Source organism: Scyliorhinus canicula, chromosome 14, assembly GCF_902713615.1.
Source record: "Scyliorhinus canicula chromosome 14, sScyCan1.1, whole genome shotgun sequence".
In the NCBI taxonomy this organism is placed as follows: domain Eukaryota; kingdom Metazoa; phylum Chordata; class Chondrichthyes; order Carcharhiniformes; family Scyliorhinidae; genus Scyliorhinus; species Scyliorhinus canicula.
The window spans coordinates 19,815,407-19,840,686 of record NC_052159.1 but is presented as its reverse complement, the minus strand read 5'-3'; the positions used below and the strand labels follow the sequence as shown (position 1 = coordinate 19,840,686).

The window sequence follows — 25,280 nt, the reverse complement described above, 5'->3', positions numbered from 1 at the left end:
CGCAATACTCCAAATGCGGCCGTACTAGAGTTTTGTACAACTGCAACATGACCTCATGGCTCCGGAACTCAATCCCTCTACCAATAAAGGCCAACACACCATAGGCCTTCTTCACAACCCTATCAACCTGGGTGGCAACTTTCAGGGATCTATGTACATGGACACCGAGATCCCTCTGCTCATCCACACTACCAAGAATTTTACCATTAGCCAAATATTCCGCATTTCTGTTATTCTTTCCAAAGTGAATCACCTCACACTTCTCCACATTAAACTCCATTTGCCACCTCTCAGCCCAGCTCTGCAGCCTATCTATGTCCCTCTGTAACCTGCAACATCCTTCCGCACTGTCTACAACTCCACCGACTTTAGTGTCGTCTGCAAATTTACTCACCCATCCTTCTGCGCCCTCCTCTAGGTCATTTATAAAAATGACAAACAGCAACGGCCCCAGAACAGATCCTTGTGGTACGCCACTCGTAACTGAACTCCATTCTGAACATTTCCCATCAACTACCACTCTCTGTCTTCTTTCAACTAGCCAATTTCTGATCCACATCTCTAAATCACCCTCAATCCCCAGCCTCCGTATTTTCTGCAATAGACGACCGTGGGGAACCTTATCAAACGCTTTACTGAAATCCATATACACCACATCAACTGCTCTACCCTCGTCTACCTGTTCAGTCACCTTCTCAAAGAACTCGATAAGGTTTGTGAGGCATGACCTACCCTTCACAAAACCATGCTGACTGTCCCTAATCATATTATTCCTATCTAGATGATTATAAATCGTATCTTTTATAATCCTCTCCAAGACTTTACCCACCACAGACGTTAGGCTCACCGGCCTATAGTTACCGGGGTTATCTCTACTCCCCTTCTTGAACAAAGGGACCACATTTGCTATCCTCCAGTCCTCTGGCACTATTCCTGTAGCCAATGATGACCTAAAAATCAAAGCCAAAGGCTCAGCAATCTCTTCCCTGGCTTCCCAGAGAATCCTAGGATAAATCCCATCCGGCCCCGGGGACTTATCTATTTTCACCTTGTCCAGAATTGCCAACACTTCTTCCCTACGCACCTCAATGCCATCTATTCTAATAGCCTGGGTCTCAGCATTCTCCTCCACAATATTATCTTTTTCTTGAGTGAATACTGACGAAAAGTATTCATTTAGTATCTCGCTTATCTCCTCAGCCTCCACACACAACTTCCCACCACTGTCCTTGACTGGCCCTACTCTTACCCTAGTCATTCTTTTATTCCTGACATACCTATAGAAAGCTTTTGGGTTTTCCTTGATCCTACCTGCCAAAGACTTCTCATGTCCCCTCCTTGCTCGTCTCAGCTCTCTCTTTAGATCCTTCCTCGCTTCCTTGTAAATATCAAGCGCCCCAACTGAAACTTCATGCCTCATCTTTACATAGGCCTCCTTCTTCCTCTTAACAAGAGATTCCACTTCTTTGGTAAACCACGGTTCCCTCGCTCGACCCCTTCCTCCCTGCCTGACTGGTACGTACTTATCAAGAACATGCAATAGCTGTTCCTTGAACAAACTCCACATATCCAGTGTGCCCAACCCTTGCAGCCTACTTCTCCAACCAACACATCCTAAGTCATGTCTAATGGCATCATAATTGCCCTTCCCCCAGCTATAATTCTTGCCCTGCGGGGTATACTTATCCCTTTCCATCACTAACGTAAAGGTCACCGAATTGTGGTCACTGTTTCCAAAGTGCTCACCTACCTCCAGATCTAACACCTGGCCTGGTTCATTACCCAAAACCAAATCCAATGTGGCCTCGCCTCTTGTTGGCCTGTCAACATATTGTGTCAGGAAACCCTCCTGCACACATTGTACAAAGAATGACCCATCTAATGTACTCGAACTATATCTTTTCCAGTCAATGTTTGGAAAGTTAAAGTCTCCCATAACAACTACCCTGTTACTTTCGCTCTTTTCCAGAATCATCTTCGCCATCCTTTCCTCTACATCCCTAGAACTATTAGGTGGCCTATAGAAAACTCCCAACAGGGTGACCTCTCCTTTCCTGTTTCTAACCTCAGCCCATACTACCTCAGAAGAAGAGTCCCCATCTAGCATCCTTTCCGCCACCGTAATACTGTCCTTGACTAGCAGCGCCACACCTCCCCCTCTTTTGCCCCCTTCTCTTAACTTACTAAAACACCTAAACCCCGGAACCTGCAACAACCATTCCTGTCCCTGCTCTATCCATGTCTCTGAAATGGCCACAACATCGAAGTCCCAGGTACCAACCCATGCTGCCAGTTCCCCTACCTTATTTCGTATACTCCTGGCATTGAAGTAGACACACTTCAAACCACCTACCTGAACACTGGCACCCTCCTGCGAAGTCAAATCTGTGCTCCTGACCTCTATACTCTCAATCTCCCGTACCCTAAAACTACAATCCAGGTTCCCATGCCCCTGCTGAATTAGTTTAAACCCCCCCAAAGAGCACTAACAAATCTCCCCCCCAGGATATTGGTGCCCCTCAGGTTCAGATGTAGACCATCCTGTCTATAGAGGTCCCACCTTCCCCAGAAAGAGCCCCAGTTATCCAGAAATCTGAATCCCTCCCGCCTGCACCATCCCTGTAGCCACGTGTTTAATTGCTCTCTCTCCCTATTCCTCATCTCACTATCACGTGGCACGGGCAACAACCCAGAGATAACAACTCTGTTTGTTCTCGCTCTGAGCTTCCATCCTAGCTCCCTAAAGGCCTGCCTGACATCCTTGTCCCCTTTCCTACCTATGTCGTTAGTGCCAATGTGGACTACGACTTGGGGCTGCTCCCCCTCCCCCTTAAGGACCCGGAAAACACGATCCGAGACATCACGTACCCTTGCACCTGGGAGGCAACATACCAAACGTGAGTCTCTGTCGCTCCCACAAAATCTCCTATCTGTGCCCCTGACTATTGAGTCCCCAATTACTAATGTTCTACTCCTTTCCCCCCTTCCCTTCTGAGCAACAGGGACAGACTCCGTGCCAGAGGCCCGTACCCCATGGCTTACCCCTGGTAAGTCCCCCCCCCCACAAGTATCCAAAACGGTATACTTGTTACTCAGGGGAACGACCGCAGGGGGTCCCTGCACTGACTGCTTCTTCCCAGTCCCTCTTACAGTTACCCATCTATCTCCAGTCTTTGGTGTAACTATTTCCCTGAAGCTCCTATCTATGACCCCCTCTGCCTCCCGAATGATCCGAAGTTCATCCAGCTCAAGCTCCAGGTCCCTAACACGGTTTTTGAGGAGCTGGAGTTGGGTGCACTTCCCACAGATGAAATCAGCAGGGACACTGACGGCGTCCCTCACCTCAAACATTCTGCAGGAGGAGCATTGTACTGCCTTCCCTGACATCACCTCTAGATTTAAAAAATAACAAGAAAAAGAAAAAGAAAGGAAGAGCTTACCTGATATTACCTCAAACCCTGCTCCCGCTCAAAGGTAAGCAAATTTAAAGGCACTCACTCACCTTCACGACAGGCCCCTGCTCCCGCTTCCCAACCACCGTGGGGTGGGGGGGTTGGTTAGAGGAGGAGGTAGGGTGGGAAACACTCACGAAGTGTTTCGGGTTTAACTGTCACTTGCCAACAGCCTCTCCACAAACCACCTTCAACTTAGGCTGACCGCACTGCACGTATGCAAATTTCCCCAGAACAGCTGATCAGTAGCTCTGCTCTGCTGCCCTCTGCTGGATGATTGCCTTCACTCAAACTCCTCGGGTCCCCTTCGCAGATTCACCTTCAACTTAGGCTGACCGCACTGCACGTATGCAAATTTCCCCAGAACAGCTGATCAGTAGCTCTGCTCTGCTGCCCTCTGCTGGATGATTGCCTTCACTCAAACTCCTCGGGTCCCCTTCGCAGATTCACCTTCAACTTAGGCTGACCGCACTGCACGTATGCAAATTTCCCCAGAACAGCTGATCAGTAGCTCTGCTCTGCTGCCCTCTGCTGGATGATTGCCTTCACTCAAACTCCTCGGGTCCCCTTCGCAGATTCACCTTCAACTTAGGCTGACCGCACTGCACGTATGCAAATTTCCCCAGAACAGCTGATCAGTAGCTCTGCTCTGCTGCCCTCTGCTGGATGATTGCCTTCACTCAAACTCCTCGGGTCCCCTTCGCAGATTCACCTTCAACTTAGGCTGACCGCACTGCACGTATGCAAATTTCCCCAGAACAGCTGATCAGTAGCTCTGCTCTGCTGCCCTCTGCTGGATGATTGCCTTCACTCAAACTCCTCGGGTCCCCTTCGCAGATTCACCTTCAACTTAGGCTGACCGCACTGCACGTATGCAAATTTCCCCAGAACAGCTGATCAGTAGCTCTGCTCTGCTGCCCTCTGCTGGATGATTGCCTTCACTCAAACTCCTCGGGTCCCCTTCGCAGATTCACCTTCAACTTAGGCTGACCGCACTGCACGTATGCAAATTTCCCCAGAACAGCTGATCAGTAGCTCTGCTCTGCTGCCCTCTGCTGGATGATTGCCTTCACTCAAACTCCTCGGGTCCCCTTCGCAGATTCACCTTCAACTTAGGCTGACCGCACTGCACGTATGCAAATTTCCCCAGAACAGCTGATCAGTAGCTCTGCTCTGCTGCCCTCTGCTGGATGATTGCCTTCACTCAAACTCCTCGGGTCCCCTTCGCAGATTCACCTTCAACTTAGGCTGACCGCACTGCACGTATGCAAATTTCCCCAGAACAGCTGATCAGTAGCTCTGCTCTGCTGCCCTCTGCTGGATGATTGCCTTCACTCAAACTCCTCGGGTCCCCTTCGCAGATTCACCTTCAACTTAGGCTGACCGCACTGCACGTATGCAAATTTCCCCAGAACAGCTGATCAGTAGCTCTGCTCTGCTGCCCTCTGCTGGATGATTGCCTTCACTCAAACTCCTCGGGTCCCCTTCGCAGATTCACCTTCAACTTAGGCTGACCGCACTGCACGTATGCAAATTTCCCCAGAACAGCTGATCAGTAGCTCTGCTCTGCTGCCCTCTGCTGGATGATTGCCTTCACTCAAACTCCTCGGGTCCCCTTCGCAGATTCACCTTCAACTTAGGCTGACCGCACTGCACGTATGCAAATTTCCCCAGAACAGCTGATCAGTAGCTCTGCTCTGCTGCCCTCTGCTGGATGATTGCCTTCACTCAAACTCCTCGGGTCCCCTTCGCAGATTCACCTTCAACTTAGGCTGACCGCACTGCACGTATGCAAATTTCCCCAGAACAGCTGATCAGTAGCTCTGCTCTGCTGCCCTCTGCTGGATGATTGCCTTCACTCAAACTCCTCGGGTCCCCTTCGCAGATTCACCTTCAACTTAGGCTGACCGCACTGCACGTATGCAAATTTCCCCAGAACAGCTGATCAGTAGCTCTGCTCTGCTGCCCTCTGCTGGATTGTGCCTTTTTCCAGTTTTGCTATTTTCTTCTTATATGTTTAGGCAACTTCATGTTCAGAAAGAGGCACCGTTAGATTCCTGCACCTTGAAAAATATAAATTTATGACCCACAAATGCAAGCTGTCTCATTTAATGTTTCTCAGTCCTAATTCCGTGTCAAGCCCACACAAATGCAGAATGATACAGAGAAACCCAAGCAGTCAAAGGAATGTTTATAAGCTTCAAGAGTTCTTGAAACATTATCACTTTGCCCAGTTAAGTGACTGCTTATCTGTCTGTTGATGGTGAGAAGAAATATTGCTGATAGTCGATAACTCCTCCACCTGGCGGAGTTTCCTCTCACTCTGAGCAACTGGTGCCCCAATTCCACTCACTTCCTCCAGATTACAATAAATGTTGAAATGGGTCCCCATATTGATCCCAGTTATGTTTGGCTTTTTGTGGGAAATGTGGACCATTCATTATTCCCGTCCTACTCAGGGCCTCCTCCCTCATTTCATCACCCCTTTCTCTGGTACAGTGATGACTGTATTGGTGCTGGTTTGATCTGAAACATTTCATTGACTTTGTTTTCAATCTCCCCTCTTCCTTCACCTGGTCCATCTCTCGACTCTTCACTTTCCTTCCTCAGCTTCTCTGTTTCTATTTCTGGAGATAGGCTATTTATAATGTTCACTGCAACTCCCACAGCTACTTCGACTACACTTCCTCACACTCAGCTTCCCCTGAGGACTCCATTACATTTCTCCATCTCCATCACATCGGCTCTGATGATGAAACCTTCCACAACACTATTTCTGACATGTCTTCCTTCCTCATCCGTCAAATATTCCCTGTGGAGCGTGGCTGACAGAGCCCTCCAATGTACCCAATTCATTTCACGCACTACTGCTGTCACCCCTCCCCTCCCAAAACCATGATAGAGGATCTCCTGTCCATATCTTAATCTTACACCCCACCAGCCTCTGTATTCAAAGGATCATCGGCTGCCATTACAGCAAGCTCCAACATGATGCAGCACATCACCTTATGGGGTGGGAGCAGTGGATTCTCACATAATGCTCAATGATGAAGAGAAGCCAATAGTGTTTGCCTCAAGAAATTAACTATGCACAGATGGAAAAGGAAGGTCCAGGTATTATGTTTGGAATCAAACTTTTTTGGCATTACCTAAATGGAAGGAAATATACTTTGCTAACAGATCATCGACCATGGACAATGATACATGGGTAGCGAGCCAGATGCAGAGATGGGGACTACCGTTGTCAGCACATGCATACACGATAAAATATCATCAATCAAATTGCCATGAGAACGTTGATGGATTCTATGACCGGGATTCTCCGAAATCCTGGCCAAGTGTTGACGCCGGCATACACCATTCCGGGCCTCCTGGCCCAGCAATTCACTGGTGTTCAGGGGGTTAGCACGGTGTTGGAGTGCTGCGCGCTGCTCCGGCCGCTGAAAGGAGGCCCTGCACGGCCGGCGCGGGTCCACGCATGCGCATGGTTGTCGTCTCTGCGCCGGTACGAAGCAACATGTCAGGAACGTTACAACGGGCCGCACGGAAGGAGGTAGGCCCCCTCCAGATTGCGGCCGCCGATTGGAAGCCCCCAATCGCGGGCCTGGACCCAGTGGAGGCCCCCCCCCCCGGAGTCAGATTCCCCCCCCAAAAGTTTGGCCGGAGAATTGCCGCGGAGGCCTATTTCAGCGGCCCCCGACTGGCGCTGTGGCGGCTGCGCGGGCGTGATTGGTGCAGATTCTCTGGCCGCCGGAGAATCGCGGCCCGGCGTCAGAGCAGCACGGCGGGAATTTCCCACGTCCCCGGTGATTCTCTGATCCGGCGCTGGCTCGGAGAATCCCGCCCTATATCTCTTTACCCAAAGAGTTATCAACAAATAGTTCAAGCTGTAATCTCTATTTCAAAGAAGTCCATAATATTCCTGTAACCGCTTGATAATTTAAGAAGTGTACCAGAGATAATCCACTACTGTCAGATGTTATGGACATGGTACTACATGGCAAGACCGTGGGAGAAAGCCCGGAGTTGAAACCATACGTTACCTGAAGACTCGGGTTATCTGTACCAGCTAGTTATCACCTCTGGGGACTGAGAGCCAACATTCCGCCATTGTTAAGGAAATGTGTCCTGAAACAACTTCATGAAAGCTATTGTTGGTTAGCAAGGATGAAGGAGATAGCCAGAATCTATTTTTGGTGGCTATAGGGCTCAATAGTGAAATTGAGGAGAAGGTGAGCATATGTTCAGCTTGTGCAAACATTCAAAAGCTACCGCCACTCGTACCATCACTCGTGGGAATGGCCGGAAGGGCCATGGTTAAGAGTTCATATAGATTATGCCAGACCGTTCGAAGGACAAATGTTTTTCATTGTGGTAGACGTGCACTCAAAGTGGTTTGAAGTTGCCGTTATGAAGACTACACCCTCGGACAGGACAACAGAAAGACTGGGTGATATTTTTGCAAGATTGGGTCACCCTAAACAATTTGTTAGTGGCAATAGTGCAATCATTTACAAATTATCTAAAGGAGAATGGAATCCAACACATCCAACCTGCTCCTTAACATCCTGCCACAATCCTGGCTGAAAGATTTGTTCAGACAATGAAGCAAATGAAGGTAACTCGTGAACAAGGATGATTGTCAAAATGACGAAGCCAATTCCCAATGACACACAGGAATACAATACATTCGACAACCCAAAATTCTCCGGCATTACTCATGATAAAACGTCAGCTTTGATCTGCTGAAGCTGCCTAAAACAAGAGAAATCGTTCAGAGGAAACAGCAAAGTCAGGTTTTGCTGTGTTTTTCACAAAGGTCAGGACGTATTGGCAAGGAACTGCACCACCAGTGAAAAGTGGATACCTGGCATCGCTTTAGCACAAGCAGGACCGCTCTCTGCCCCATTCGCACTCAGGATGCTATATTCGCTGATCAACTTTTAGCAACTACAACTAGTTTGTCAGAGACTGAGTCAACCAAGATTCCGCGACAAACTGTGCCAAGCGAAGACATGGATATTCCTGAGAACCTGACAGTACCAGAAGCAACTGTGGAAGACAGTACCCCAGATGAGGACGCTTCAAAACCGAGTCAACCTCCAAACACTATGTTGACTCCAGTTAACTTCCGATTACTATGTCGATTCCGATTGAAACAACTGAATCAAAAACACCAGTGGTTGCAGTCAACAGGAAACAGCAGTTGCCTGAGGTTCACCAATGACCACGCAAATTAACATCCTCCGAAATGTCTAACTTATTGATTTGTATTTATTAATTGTTCATATTGTATATTTTGATTATTAATGTTATATTGTGTTTCAATGCAGGAACCTTTAAAGGGGGAGGAAAGTTGTGCATCATATTTGTTCCCAATTAGAGCAAGGTGACTTTAAGAGTCTGATCATGTGACATATTGATGACATCATCGGCCACTTGTGTGGGCCAACATCAGCGGACAACAGGGGTGGGATTCTATCCTAACAGCCTGTGGAATAAACATCTTTCCAATAAAGCTCTTGTTTGTTTGTACCTTTGTGGTCTGCAAGCCGATCCTTTAAAAACACCACAAAAACCTTCTCTGATTTGGGGAAATTACATGAATAATTTAAACATCCTGGTTTATACCATAACCTCCAACCTTCTTGAAATGCCTACAGGCTGTCCATCTCCTCAACAGACATGTAGAGAGGCCACTATAATCTTTACTGGATGTGGCTGTCGCTGGCAGGGGATGGGTTGACTAGGGCAACCCATCCCTAGTTGCCCTTCAGAAAGTGACGGTGAGCTGGCTTCTTGAACTGCTGCAGTCCGTCAAGTATGGGTACACCCACAGTGCTGTTAGGGAGGGAGTTCCAAGATGTTGAGCCAGCGACAGTGAAGGAACGGCGATGTATTTGCAAATCAGGATGGCGAGTGGCTTGGAGGGGTACCTCCAGGTGGTGGGGTTCCCAGGTATCTGCTGCTCTTCTCTTTCAAATGGTAATGTTCATGGGTTTGGAAGGTGATGCCTAAGGAACCTTGGTAAGTTCCTGCATGCATCTTGTAGATGGGACACAGGGCTGCCACTGTTTGTCGGTGGTGGAGGGATTGAATGTTTATAATAATAACAATCTTTATTAGTGTCACAAGTAGGCTTACATTAATACTGCAATGAAGCTACTGTGAAAACCCCCTAGTTGCCACACTCGGGTGCCTGTTCGGGTACACGGAGGGAGAAATCAGAATGTCCAATTCACCTAACAAGCATTTCTTTTGGGACTTCTCGGAGGAAACCGAAGCACCCGGAGGAAACCCACGCAGACACGGGGAGAACGTGCAAGACTCCGCACAGACAGGGACCCAAGCCGGGAATTTCACCCGGGTCCCTGGCACTGTGCACACCTAGACACAAATAAACACCAACTTTATGAAGTACTGTGCTGATTCCCAAGATATTTATGCTGGAATGATACGTGCAGGTCTGATTTGAAGAACAAAAGAAGAGAATAATAGGAACATTTACATTTATTTAATATAGTCTCAAAATCAGTTCAAAGTGATTCACACACGTTTCGCTTGTGTATGGATTATTCTGAGAATTAATCTGAGTGCATCTGGTTAAACACTCAACGTAGTACAAAAACGAGACAGCAAATCTAATGTTGCGTTCTGTGTTTATACATTATATTCACCTGGAGGAGCAGAAACCCCCACTGGCCAGACTCAATAACCATGGCTGGCTTTGAGTGTAAGCTGACTTTGTCAGGTTGAAAACTCACAGACCATGAGAATGATCTAGTCACAGAGTTTCTTTCCTACTTGCTGCAAAGCCATTTAACTGCCAGAACAATTTGTCATAACTACAGGAAGATCAGCAAAATCCTCAAAGAAACTGCACCAATATTTGAAACAACGCCCAATTAAAAACACCTTCACGCACAGACTAAATGCCTTGACCTATCTCAGGCAGATCCATAGTCTGGCATAGATAACCTGCTACATTCAGTATTAACATCAAATGCAGCATTGTATGCTTTTGATGGGATGCAGTGTTCTTTATGGATTTTCTGAGAACATTTGCTTTTGCTAGCCTTTATTCCCTCTTGAGATTTTGTCTTTTAAAAAGTGCATTGCCGCATCTTGCACACGCGATACTAAGCACTGACGTCTTTGAGGACCTGAATTAATGCAGATGCTCTAGAAAATCATTTGTACAAAGAGGATTATGTAAGGTCTCAGATTATATCCTTAGCATTGTTTAAAATATGCCTTCAATGTTTGGTATTGAAGCCTTACACTGTCCATGTGTAATTTTGCACTTTGCGTTGTCCTAAGGGACATATTCATCTCATTCCATGTTCATTTATAGTGGGAGTTCATAAGGGATTCATTTTCTAGAAATCTGCATCTCTTGTTGATGCACCATTCAACTGTAGCTGCCCCTGAATTGCCCTCACAGTAATGGTCTAGTATAGCAAAGTCGTCATAGTCCCAGGTGGCCACAGGCTGCTTTTCCCTTTGAGGGCGAGAGTTGACTGGTGGTGGTTTAACCTGAGGATCACCACACTTCAGGTGAGGGGCAAGGTTGAATAACCTCAGGAATTCAACCTGCGCTGTGGGTCTTGCTATGCCTCACAAACCAGGTGTTCGGCCAACTGAGCTAAACTGAACCCCGCTTAGTCTTGTGATCTGTTGTCTATTCAGGCACTATATGGTGCCTTGATGGATCCGAATGACATCTGTGTTATTTGGTGTTGCCGATATCTAATTTTACATTTGCCTGTTACTTCCCTGAGGAAATAATAATAATCTTTTACTGTCACAAGTATGAAATTACTGTGAAAAGCTCCGAGTCACCACATTCCAGCACCTGTTCGGGTAAGCTGGTACGGGAATTGAACCCGCGCTGCTGGCCTTGTTCTGCATTATAAACCAGCTGTCTAGCCCACTGAGCTAAACCAGCCCATATGGAACAAATGGGATTTTCTTCATCATTCCTAGTAATCAGGTACTTAGCAATTAGATTCTGTTGTCCTTTGTGCATGTTGAAAGAGGTTAAAGTGAAATCTCCATTACCTGCATAATTGTACTTTCGCCATTGACTTTCATTCCTGAAATGATTAAATTTATAGAATCCATAGAATCCTGACAGTGCAGAACGAGGCCATTTGGCCCATCGTGTTGACACCGATCCTCCGAAAGGTCCGGTCTAAGTCCGTCCGCTCCCCTGCCTTATCCCGGCAACCCCACCTAACCTGCACATCTTTGCACACGAAGGGACAATTCTGTATGGCCAATTCACCTAACCTGCACATCATTGGACTGTGGGAGGAAACTGGAGCACCCGGAGCACAATCCATGCAGACACGGGGAGAAGGTGCAAACTCCACAGTCACCCAAATTCTAGAGCATTATTTGATCAACAATTTGGTAAATTCTATGGTGCCTGTATTCTCAGTTGGGCAAAATCCCACATACCCATTATCCCTCTCTTCTCCATCACCCAATCTATCAAGAATCTTCAACACAATAAACCGGGATGAGATGCTTTGATTGTATGCCTCTCCCTCCTGATTCAAATCCCTCTGTGGCCTGGCTACTCTTTACCTTCGAGTTTTCTTCAGCTGAGCGCCAGAGTCAGCATCCTCCCGTTGTCCAGCTCTAGATTATTGTCCATCTTTCATTTCACTGCCGGTGGAAACACCTGGGGCATGATTCTCTGACCCCCCCCCCCCCCCCCGCCGGGCTGGAGAATCACTGGGGGGGGAGCAACGTGAATCCCGCCCCCGCTGACTGCTGAATTCTCCGGTGCCAGGGTTTTGGCGGGGGCTGGAATCGCTCAGCGCTGGTCGGCGGCCGCAAGCAGCGGCCCTAAAGGCGATTCTCTGGCCCGCGATGGGCTGAGTGGCCACCCTTTTAGGCCAGTCCCGCTGGCGTAAATTAGACCAGGTACTTATCGGCGTGTGCTGGTTCTGCGGGCGGCGTCCAGGGTCCTAGGGGGGCAGGGGGGGATCTGGCCCTGGGGGTCCTCCCACGGTGGCCTGGCCTGTGATCGGGGACTCTTTCCCTCCCCACCGGCTGCTATGGACCTCCGCCATGGCTGGTGCGGAGGTGACCCCCCGCTGCGCATGCGCTGGGATGACGCCAGCACACGCTGGCGCTCCTGCGCATGCGTCAACTTGCGCCGGCTGGTGGAGGCCCTTCGGCGCCAGTTGGCGTGGCGCCAATCCCCTTCCGCGCTGGTTGGCGTGGCGCCAACCTCGCCACTGCCGGCCTTGACCCCAAAGGTGCGGAGGATTCCGCACCTTCCGGGCGGCCCGACACTGGTGTGGTCACGCCACTCCTCAGCGCCGGGACCGCCCAGCCCGCTGGGTAGGAGAGAATCCCACCCCTGTTGTCCGCTGATCTTTCCCTGAACCCTCACCCTCTCATTTTGTCATAAAAATGTCAAAAACAATAGTGGCAACATCACCTCTGCCCCTGATGCTGGTGAAGAATCTCATGGGATTGGAAAGAAAGTTTGTCCATAATGAGATCAGGGATTGCTCGCGTTCTTAACTTTCAAATGCCTATTTAAGTATTGAATTGTTGCCAGCTCCAAGTGATAGAACCATAGAATTCCTACAGTGCAGAAGGAGGCCATTCAACCCATTAAGTCTGCACCGACCCTCTGAAAGAGCATCTTACCTGGGCCCACTCCCCCACCCTGTCCCCATTACTCCACCTAACCTGCACATCCCCGGACACCTAAGGGGCAATTTAGCACGGCCAATCCACCTAACCTGCACTCCTTCGGACTGTGGGAGGAAACCGGAGAACCCGGATGAAACCCACGCAGACAAAGGGAGAAACTGCAAACTTCCAGTCACCCAAGGCCGGAATTGAGCCTGGGTCCCTGTCGCTGTGAGGCAGCAGTGCTAACCACTGTGCCACCATGCCGCCCACGGCACGGAAATCATGTTCCCGTGTAAAAAAAATGTTTCCATTCAGAACGGGGAACTTGCACAGAGTCTGCTGTCCTGTTCAGTGACCCACTCGTCAATGCTTTTTATAGAGAAAAATAATTATGTCTATAACTTGAGGGCAGGCAGCAGATCTTTAATTTGAAAGAGGCTGCAGCTAATTAGTATTTTGGGAGCAGTTGTCAGATTTGAATCTTCTTCCTTGCCCTGGAATCAATTGAAAACCCAGACATGATGAGTTGTTCCCTTCTTGGTGTCTGAAGGGTAAGCTTCCTCATTCATTAAACTTACAACCAGCCAAATATTTCAGACAATTGACCATGGATAAACCTGATCACTGGATTGCAATGTAGCTATCCCTATAGGAAAATCTTTTATTTAACAGAATTGCTATGATTTCAGTAATTATTAATTTCAATAAGATTTAAGCTGAGGACTGATTGCCGAAAGCCCAGACATTGAATTCTTAATTTGCATATTTAACTCAGAGATAATCAGTCCTCCTCTTGTTCTTCCAAACCCTTCATTTTCCATCTTCATGCAACACTTTATGTTCCGGACTGTAGCTCACCGCAATTTCCGACTGAAATGCTGTTTCTCAGGGTTTCAAAGCTGCGGTACTCTTTCTCCTTCAGTTCCTCCTTCGTTCTGCCCTCTCATAAAATCCCAAAATCCCAAAAGGCGGCACAGTGGTTAGCACTGCTGCCTCACAGCGCCAGGGATATGGGTTCAATTCTGACATTGGGTGGCTGACTGTGTGGAGTTTGCACGTTCTCCCAGAGTCTGTGAGGGTTTCCTCCCACAGTCTAAAGATGCACACGTTAGGTGGATTGGCCATGCTAATTAGCGTCCAAAGGTTAGGTGGGGATAGGGCAGGGGAGTGGACTTGGATGGGTGCTCTTTTGGAGGGTCGGTGCAGACACGATGGGCTGAATGGCCTTCTTCTGCACTGTAGGTATTCTCTGATTCTTCAATCACTACTTCCTGATTTAACTTATCTTCCTTGTCACCCTTTTCAATCTTGTTGGTGTCCTGCACTATGGATATCGATGTCATATAAAGTACTCTGTTTCAGGCCATTATAATGCCCCCAGGACTTGCCCACCCAAGCCTCAGGGAACATAGAACATAGAACATAGAACGATACAGTGCAGTACAGGCCCTTCGGCCCTCGATGTTGCACCGACATGGAAAAAATCTAAAGGCCATCTAACCTACACTATGCCCTTATCATCCATATGCTTATCCAATAAACTTTTAAATGCCCTCAATGTTGGCGAGTTCACTACTGTTGCAGGTAGGGCATTCCACGGCCTCACCACTCTTTGCGTAAAAAACCCACCTCTGACCTCTGTCCTATATCTATTACCCCTCAATTTAAGGCTATGTCCCCTCGTGCTAGCCACCTCCATCCGCGGGAGAAGGCTCTCGCTGTCCACCCTATCTAACCCTCTGATCATTTTGTATGCCTCTATTAAGTCACCTCTTAACCTTCTTCTCTCTAACGAAAACAACCTCAAGTCCATCAGCCTTTCCTCATAAGATTTTCCCTCCATACCAGGCAACATCCTGGTAAATCTCCTCTGCACCCGTTCCAAAGCTTCCACGTCCTTCCTATAATGAGGCGACCAGAACTGTACACAATACTCCAAATGCGGCCGTACTAGAGTTTTGTACAACTGCAACATGACCTCATGGCTCCGGAACTCAATCCCTCTACCAATAAAGGCCAACACACCATAGGCCTTCTTCACAACCCTATCAACCTGGGTGGCAACTTTCAGGGATCTATGTACATGGACACCGAGATCCCTCTGCTCATCCACACTACCAAGAATTTTACCATTAGCCAAATATTCCGCATTCCTGTTATTCTTTCCAAAGTGAATCACCTCACACTTCTCCACATTAAACTCCATTTGCCACCTCTCAGCCCAGCTCTGCAGCTTATCTATGTCCCTCTGTAACCTGCAACATCCTTCCGCACTGTCTACAACTCCACCGACTTTAGTGTCGTCTGCAAATTTACTCACCCATCCTTCTGCGCCCTCCTCTAGGTCATTTATAAAAATGACAAACAGCAACGGCCCCAGAACAGATCCTTGTGGTACGCCACTCGTAACTGAACTCCATTCTGAACATTTCCCATCAACTACCACTCTCTGTCTTCTTTCAACTAGCCAATTTCTGATCCACATCTCTAAATCACCCTCAATCCCCAGCCTCCGTATTTTCTGCAATAGCCGACCGTGGGGAACCTTATCAAACGCTTTACTGAAATCCATATACACCACATCAACTGCTCTACCCTCGTCTACCTGTTCAGTCACCTTCTCAAAGAACTCGATAAGGTTTGTGAGGCATGACCTACCCTTCACAAAACCATGCTGACTGTCCCTAATCATATTATTCCTATCTAGATGATTATAAATCGTATCTTTTATAATCCTCTCCAAGACCTTACCCACCACAGACGTTAGGCTCACCGGCCTATAGTTACCGGGGTTATCTCTACTCCCCTTCTTGAACAAAGGGACCACATTTGCTATCCTCCAGTCCTCTGGCACTATTCCTGTAGCCAATGATGACCTAAAAATCAAAGCCAAAGGCTCAGCAATCTCTCCCCTGGCTTCCCAGAGAATCCTAGGATAAATCCCATCCGGCCCCGGGGACTTATCTATTTTCACCTTGTCCAGAATTGCCAACACTTCTTCCCTACGCACCTCAATGCCATCTATTCTAATAGCCTGGGTCTCAGCATTCTCCTCCACAATATTATCTTTTTCTTGAGTGAATACTGACGAAAAGTATTCATTTAGTATCTCGCTTATCTCCTCAGCCTCCACACACAACTTCCCACCACTGTCCTTGACTGGCCCTACTCTTACCCTAGTCATTCTTTTATTCCTGACATACCTATAGAAAGCTTTTGGGTTTTCCTTAATCCTACCTGCCAAAGACTTCTCATGTCCCCTCCTTGCGCGTCTCAGCTCTCTCTTTAGATCCTTCCTCGCTTCCTTGTAACTATCAAGCGCCCCAACTGAAACTTCACGCCTCATCTTCACATAGGCCTCCTTCTTCCTCTTAACAAGAGATTCCACTTCTTTGGTAAACCACGGTTCCCTCGCTCGACCCCTTCCTCCCTGCCTGACTGGTACGTACTTATCAAGAACATGCAATAGCTGTTCCTTGAACAAGCTCCACATATCCAGTGTGCCCAACCCTTGCAGCCTACTTCTCCAACCCACACATCCTAAGTCATGTCTAATGGCATCATAATTGCCCTTCCCCCAGCTATAACTCTTGCCCTGCGGGGTATACTTATCCCTTTCCATCACTAACGTAAAGGTCACCGAATTGTGGTCACTGTTTCCAAAGTGCTCTCCTACCTCCAGATCTAACACCTGGCCTGGTTCATTACCCAAAACCAAATCCAATGTGGCCTCGCCTCTTGTTGGCCTGTCAACATATTGTGTCAGGAAACCCTCCTGCACACATTGTACAAAGAATGACCCATCTAATGTACTCGAACTATATCTTTTCCAGTCAATATTTGGAAAGTTAAAGTCTCCCATAACAACTACCCTGTTACTTTCGCTCTTTTCCAGAATCATCTTCGCCATCCTTTCCTCTACATCCCTAGAACTATTAGGTGGCCTATAGAAAACTCCCAACAGGGTGACCTCTCCTTTCCTGTTTCTAACCTCAGCCCATACTACCTCAGAAGAAGAGTCCCCATCTAGCATCCTTTCCGCCACCGTAATACTGTCCTTGACTAGCAGTGCCACACCTCCCCCTCTTTTGCCCCCTTCTCTGAGCTTACTAAAACACCTAAACCCCGGAACCTGCAACAACCATTCCTGTCCCTGCTCTATCCATGTCTCTGAAATGGCCACAACATCGAAGTCCCAGGTACCAACCCATGCTGCCAGTTCCCCTACCTTATTTCGTATACTCCTGGCATTGAAGTAGACACACTTCAAACCACCTACCTGAACACTGGCACCCTCCTGCGAAGTCAAATCTGTGCTCCTGACCTCTATACTCTCAATCTCCCGTACCCCAAAACTACAATCCAGGTTCCCATGCCCCTGCTGAATTAGTTTAAACCCCCCCAAAGAGCACTAACAAATCTCCCCCCCAGGATATTGGTGCCCCTCAGGTTCAGATGTAGACCATCCTGTCTATAGAGGTCCCACCTTCCCCAGAAAGAGCCCCAGTTATCCAGAAATCTGAATCCCTCCCGCCTGCACCATCCCTGTAGCCACGTGTTTAATTGCTCTCTCTCCCTATTCCTCATCTCACTATCACGTGGCACGGGCAACAACCCAGAGATAACAACTCTGTTTGTTCTCGCTCTGAGCTTCCATCCTAGCTCCCTAAAGGCCTGCCTGACATCCTTGTCCCCTTTCCTACCTATGTCGTTAGTGCCAATGTGGACTACGACTTGGGGCTGCTCCCCCTCCCCCTTAAGGACCCGGAAAACACGATCCGAGACATCACGTACCCTTGCACCTGGGAGGCAACATACCAAACGTGAGTCTCTCTCGCTCCCACAAAATCTCCTATCTGTGCCCCTGACTATTGAGTCCCCAATTACTAATGTTCTACTCCTTTCCCCCCTTCCCTTCTGAGCAACAGGGACAGACTCCGTGCCAGAGGCCTGTACCCCATGGCTTACCCCTGGTAAGTCGTCCCCCCCACAAGTATCCAAAACGGTATACTTGTTACTCAGGGGAACGACCGCAGGGGGTCCCTGCACTGACTGCTTCTTCCCAGTCCCTCTTACAGTTACCCATCTATCTCCAGTCTTTGGTGTAACTACTTCCCTGAAGCTCCTATCTATGACCCCCTCTGCCTCCCGAATGATCCGAAGTTCATCCAGCTCAAGCTCCAGGTCCCTAACACGGTTTTTGAGGAGCTGGAGTTGGGTGCACTTCCCACAGATGAAATCAGCAGGGACACTGACGGCGTCCCTCACCTCAAACATTCTGCAGGAGGAGCATTGTACTGCCTTCCCTGACATCACCTCTAGATTTAAAAAAAAACAAGGAAAAGAAAAAGAAAGGAAGAGCTTACCTGATATTACCTCAAACCCTGCTCCCGCTGAAAGGTAAGCAAATTTAAAGGCACTCACTCACCTTCACGACAGGCCGCTGCTCCCGCTTCCCAACCACCGTGGGGTGGGGGGGTTGGTTAGAGGAGGAGGTAGGGTGGGAAACACTCAGGAAGTGTTTCAGATTTAACTGTCACTTGCCAACAGCCTCTCCACAAACCACCTTCAACTTAGGCTGACCGCACTGCACGTATGCAAATTTCCCCAGAACAGCTGATCAGTAGCTCTGCTCTGCCGCCCTCTGCTGGATGATTGCCTTCACTCAAACTCCTCGGGTCTTCTTCGCAGATTCACCTTCAACTTAGGCTGACCGCACTGCACGTATGCAAATTTCCCCAGAACAGCTGATCAGTAGCTCTGCTCTGCTGCCCTCTGCTGGATCAATCTGTAACGTTGGCATGGCTGCTTGGTGCAGGAGCTTCCACCTATCGCCAAAAAACCCCACAATGAACCTCTTGAATAAATGAAGGAATGTACCACCTAATGGACACCTTCATGTGGTACCAAGGCCCCACTTTGATTAGAGGAGCTGAGCAGGGCTGAGCTGAAAGTTCATTGCTTCAAGATTATTTTTTACTTTGTTCTTGGGATGTGAGCCTCACTGGCAAGGCCAGCATTTATTGTCCATCCCTGATTACTTGAGAAAGTAAGTGGGATTACTGGGCCTTTTCAGAGGCCAGTTAAGAGGCAACAACATTGTCTGGTGTAGATCCGAAGCCATGTGTTGGCCAGACCAGGTAAGGGCAGCAGATTTCCTCCCTTGCAGGACTTAAGTGAATCAAATTTTTTTTTAACGAAAATCTGGTTGTTTCATGATCGTTTTTAATAAGATTACATTTGATCCCATATTCATTGATTAATTGAGTTTAGATTTCCCATGCTGCCATAGGGTGATTTGAACTCCAGTCCTGGGAGTGTTAGCCAGGTAATGAATTACTAGTCCAGTAATATTCACACCATTCCTGTTCAAATGGGTTCCTGTTTAGTGATTGGAGAGGAAGATGAGACAGGAAATTGCACTTCGACCATTATTGATGGACGTTTGCTTCTCTCTGTAGATGCCGAACCTGCCCTCAAATCAAACCCCTAAATTCCCAGTCATGTAAAATGGGCAGATGACTAGTGTCTCCGTGTCTTTCTCTTCTTTTTTGGCCCTGGGATCGGATAGTCCAGGTAGATAATCGAGGCCCTTTAGCATCCTGCCCCCAACCAGGAATTCACCATGAACCTGTTTTTTGGCCTTTTGTGAGTGTTCCAGTGGTCCCTTTAGCGAAAGGCCATATTCCGCCCAGTGCAAAAGGTTGGGGCTTGTGCATTGCAGGGCTAAACCCCAAATTGCAATGAGATCTGAAATGCATCAAAAGACTTTGATTTAATGGGGCTCACTAACATTTCCAGTATTGTAGTCAATGAGGAGTCCCGAGAAGGTGAGTCAAAAGTAATTTATTTCCTACGCACAGCTAGGAAATACAGCAATTAAGCAACAGTCCAAGTCCCAATTGGACCATTCTGAGATGCTGGCTCCCTCCTGGGCTGGCTGTTATAACAAACCCACTGTTGGGCCTCCACTTCTCAGTGGGGGAGCTCCTACCCCACAAGCCACAGAGGGAGATCAGTCCAAAGGTGTGCAGGTTAGGTAGATTAACCATGCTAAACTGCCCCTTAGTGTGAAAAGGTTAGGTCAGGTTATTGGGTTATGGGGATAGGGTGGAAACCTGGGTTCAAGTGGGGTGCTCCTTCCAAGGGCCGGTGCAGACTCGATGGGCCGAATGCCCTCCTTCTGCACTTTAAATTCTATGAATTGGGTCATCCTTGTGAGTCCCTGTGGGCCTTGTAGGGAGTTATAACATTCGGTAAAAGCCCTGACTTCCTATTTTAAGCCCCCAACCCAACTCCAACACCTCTATACTCCAAAACGTCATGAAGTGAACATGAAGGTTTTTTGGGCCATTTTGATCTTGCTGCTACCCCACTCCAGACAAGCCAGTGACAGCAACAAGTCAATGATTATCTGCCTTATCCTCCTTTGCATTTACGACTGTTGACTCTGACTCCACCTTACTATTTGAAACTTGATATTGAATTGCTCTTGGTGCACATGTTCTGATGTCTGGATGGTGTGTTACAATTGTGTACACCTCCCCACACACTCCCAAACTCCACCACCATTTCCTATAGGAGTGATTCCCCACTCTAGGCTGCATTACTGTCTGAAAAGACAGCCAATCCCATGGCCTCCCTCAGTGAGTGTGGTATCGATCGGAGCCAAATTAGGGCTGTGTGTGTCGCTGTGTCCTATGCTTTAGCACAGTGGGCTAAACAGCTGGCTTAGAATGCAGAACAAGACCAGCAGCGCGAGTTCAATTCCCGTACCAGCCTCCCCGAACAGGCGGCGGAATGTGGAAACTAGGGGCTTTTCACAGTAACTTCATTGAAACCTACTTGTGACAATAAGCGATTATTATTATTATTATCATTGGTATTGAAAGCTCCCGAACCTATCTCACATCAAGCTTATAAACAGCCTGCATTAATCAGACTGAATTATATGTGGGAGGCTGTGGCATAGTGATATTGTCACTGGACTGGTAACCCAGAGACCCTAGGCCATACTTGGAAAACAGAAGCAGGAGGAGGTCATTTGGCCCTTCGAGCTGGCTCTGCCATTCATTGTGATCATGGCTGATCAACAAAATTGAATACCCTGATACCACCTCCCCCCCCCTCTATCCCCATAATGCTCTGGGGACCCGGGTTCAAGTCCCACCATGGCAGATAGTGCAATTTGAATTCAATTTTTAAAAAATCTGGTCTAATGATAACCATGAAACAACGGTCTTAAAAACCCATCTGGTTCATTAATGTCCTTCAGGGAAAGAAATCTCCTATACTCGCATGGTCGTTCTGGTCTGGCCTGGCTTACATGCAATTCTAGATCCTTGGTGTTGTGGTTTACTCTGTAATGGCCCAGCAAGCCATTCAGCTGATGGAATAATTATGGTTGGGCTATAAATGCTGGTCGAGCCAGCAATGCCTACATAAATGAACTTAAAAGAAAGATGTAGCTTTCTCGTGTGAAAGGGCAGTGTCCAACTCAGTACAGCACCAGGTACACCACATAATATAAGAAATAAGAAAAGTTCATTGGCCCATGGGTCTCAGAAGTTGCGGAATTATTTTCTAGATTCTTTGCATGGTGAAGGCAAGTTCTTGAGAGAGCAATTTTGCTTTTCTGCACTTACACTGCCGCTGGCCTCTAACCCACGCTGCAGAGCTGGAAGGCTCGGAGTTTGGGATCAATGGAGGCAAGTGCGGAAAAACAACCAATTGCGGAACCGTGAGAATGCAAAATAGTGCTATGAATGGAGGGGGGAAACATTAAACCATTACCCACCAATTTCAGGGAAGAGAAAGGGGGGGGGGGGGCAGATATTTTATCCCTGCAGCCCTGATACTGACTCGAGGTGCAAGTGTGAAAAACGGTGATGTGCAGCGTTTAAGGAACAGACATTCTGATCAGTGCTAAAAAAAAAAGGCAAACTGGGAACTATTCAGGGTGCTTGAACATTTTCACAAACCTTTGTGTCTGATCCTGTAAAATGCAATAATAAAAACACATGTACACCTAACAGGGCCACAACATGTCACTTCTGAAAGAAATATTTGCAAGTCTGTGTAGCAAATGTGACAGCAGGAATCTGCTTGCTGTGCAGTTGGCATGATTCCAAGGCATTATTATGAACCTCACTCGTTCGACTCGCTCAGTGCCACTTCTGGCGCTGACTCACATTTATTAGGAAGGTGTTGATTCTGGGAGAATTTGAAATAATTACTCAATTAGTGACTCTTTTTTTTGAGGGGCATGGCAGTGCCTTTAGTCACCTTACATGTCTTTTTGTGTAATTCTTACCCACATTATCCACTCGGTTTTGTAGCTGCAGTTGAAAACTCTGCAAGGTTTTTTAAAAAAAAAGACTTATTAGCATATTTTCCTCCACCAGGGTCTCTGTGGCCTCGGTTCCTGTAATTATTATTCATTATTATTCATTAGGACTGGGTTTCGCCTGGTATGCAGTTCATGTTGAATCAGCTGTACTGTAACGTTTTTTGATAAGGGCAAGATGCAGAGGTCAAAGTCATGCCTGTAATTAGGGCTCCGTAGTCAGATGCCATCTTCACTAATCTATAAACGGGGGCTTTAAAAGAAAACGCATATTATTGCTGCAGCAAAATGACTGGGCAGCGGGAAAAATAAAACCCCTAAAACTTTAGCCAAATTAACGAAGACGAGGGTGCCCGATTGACAAGCTAAAAAAGACCTCATAACCTATCGGCAAAAGAAATAGAAAAAATAATTCCTGTTGAATGCGTCCCAAGAAGGAGCACCATCAATTAAAATATTTATACCTTTTGCGAAGCGAGTGTGTTGCCTTTTGGCTTCCGTTTTCGGAAAACATTTTACTTAAGATGAGTCCCAAAATACAACAAGAATCTGTAAGACATTTTGATGTCTCCAGCGCGAGCATTTTAGCTGTGATTTATGACATAACTGTATCTGTACGTTTGACAGCTTTCAGATCACTGAAAAGGCAACGGAACTTTTAAGTGAGCTGGGCTATCTGGGAAAATCTATCAAGGGTCTATCCTGGGAGAACAAGGAGATAGACTTTGCATGGAACTGCTGTGCAGCAAGGCCCGCATGCTGAGCACATCCTCAATTTGCTGACAGTTGTGCTCAGACTTCACTGTATTAACGAATAAAAGGGAGCTCCCTGTAGATTACACATCTTCCATGTTTTGACATTGACCTTAATACATAATTTAACCACAAAGCCTGAGAAGTGTGTAACAAGATGAGAAGAGACCACAGAACCTGCAAACAGAGTGATGTTTAATCAGAAATCATATTTGTTCATGACTGCGGTGATATGGGCAAAAGAAAAAGGTTGAAGGACAACAGTCTGCAAATTTCTTTTCTTTTATATATATATATATATATATGTGGCTGTACATCAGAATATAACACTTCTGCTAAAGTCTCCATGTTAATGCGAGCTGAAGGAGCCCAAATCATCCAAGATTATCCAAACAAGATGCTTATATTCCCAGACACATGGGGCTCTGCCAACACTACAATACAGCGGATTGTCAAAGTGCAATAAAGAGAGTAATGTGCTGTGCAGTTCAATGTAATTCCGATATGATTCTTAATGTGGCCATTAACCTCTTTTGTATAACTGTCAATCCGAAACACATTTCCACCATCCCTGGTTCTAAAAAATAAATAAATTGAGTAATCATAGAGAACTGTAGCTCCTGATGAACGCACAGTTTAAAAGAGATGGGGCAGCACGGTAGCAAAGTGGTTAACACAGCTGTTTCACAGCTCCAGGGTCCCAGGTTCGATTCCTGGCTTGGGTCACTGTCTGTGCGGGGCTTGCACGTTCTCCCCATGTCTGGGTGGGTGGATTTCCTCCAGGTGCACCAGTTTCCTCCCACAGTCCAAAGACGTGCAGGTTAGGTGGATTGGCCATGCTAAATTGCCCTTAGTGTCCAAAAAGGTTAGGTGGGGTTACTGGGTTGCGTGGATAGAGTGGAGGCGTGGGCTTAAGTAGGGTGCTCTTTCCAAGAGTTGGTGTAGAGTCGATGGGCTGAATGGCCTCCTTTTGCACTGTAAATTCAATGATTGTATAAAAGGCACAACTAAACCTGTTTTCATTTGAGAATGATTTTATTGGTAAAGATGTATCTCCTGGACCAAGTGCTAGAGATGTGGTGAAGGTTAATAGGCCACAATTTATGCTCTTACATTCTTTTTTAAAAATTTAGAGTGCCCAATTAATTTTTTCCAATTAAGGGCAATTTAGCGTGGCCAATCCACCTACCCTGCGCATCTTTAGGGTTGTGGGGCGAAACCCACGCAAACACGGAGACAATGTGCAATCTCCACACGGACAGTGACCCAGAGCTGGGATCGAACCTGGGACCTCGGCGCTGTGAGGCAGCAGGGCTAACCCACTGCGCCACCGTGCTGCCCCCGCTCTTACATTCTTAAACATGTCATTGAGCTTCAAAAATAGTGGGTCAGCTTTTCTTACATTTACTTAATGAACATTGTATACTTTTTTAAAATCAGTTGGGCGAGTTATATTCTGATTTTCAGCTCCATGGCTTTTTGAGGTCAATTCTTGTGGTTATCTATGGTCACTTGGCTCAATGGTGGCCCTGATCAATTCAAAAATGGGGATGATACCTGTAATGGTATGCATATAGTCAGGATAGTGAAGAGGTAATAACTACATTTATGTGTAAGTCAAACACTAGAGGGTGTTACTAATTCACTGTATTTAAGACAGCCTCTCAAGGAATTCTGGGAGACGCTGAAGAGAACATAGAACATAGAACATAGAACGATACAGCGCAGTACAGGCCCTTCGGCCCTCGATGTTGTACCGACATGGGAAGTCAAAAACTAAAGGCCATCTAACCTACACTATGCCATTATCATCCATATGCTTATCCAATAAACTTTTAAATGCCCTCAATGCTGGCGAGGTCACTACTGTTGCAGGTAGGGCATTCCACGGCCTCACCACTCTTTGCGTAAAAAACCTACCTCTGACGTCTGTCCTATATCTATTACCCCTCAATTTAAGGCTATGTCCCCTCGTGCTTGCCACCCCCATCCGCGGGAGAAGGCTCTCGCTGTCCACCCTATCTAACCCTCTGATCATTTTGTATGCCTCTATTAAGTCACCTCTTAAC

General features: G+C 47.2%; 1 long non-coding RNA gene across 1 annotated transcript in view; it reads left to right on the top strand.

Moving 5' to 3' along the window:
• The window catches only part of LOC119977716, a 227,238-nt gene that overhangs the window by 35,322 nt on the left and 166,636 nt on the right, over positions 1-25,280 (top strand). The window lies entirely within an intron of this gene.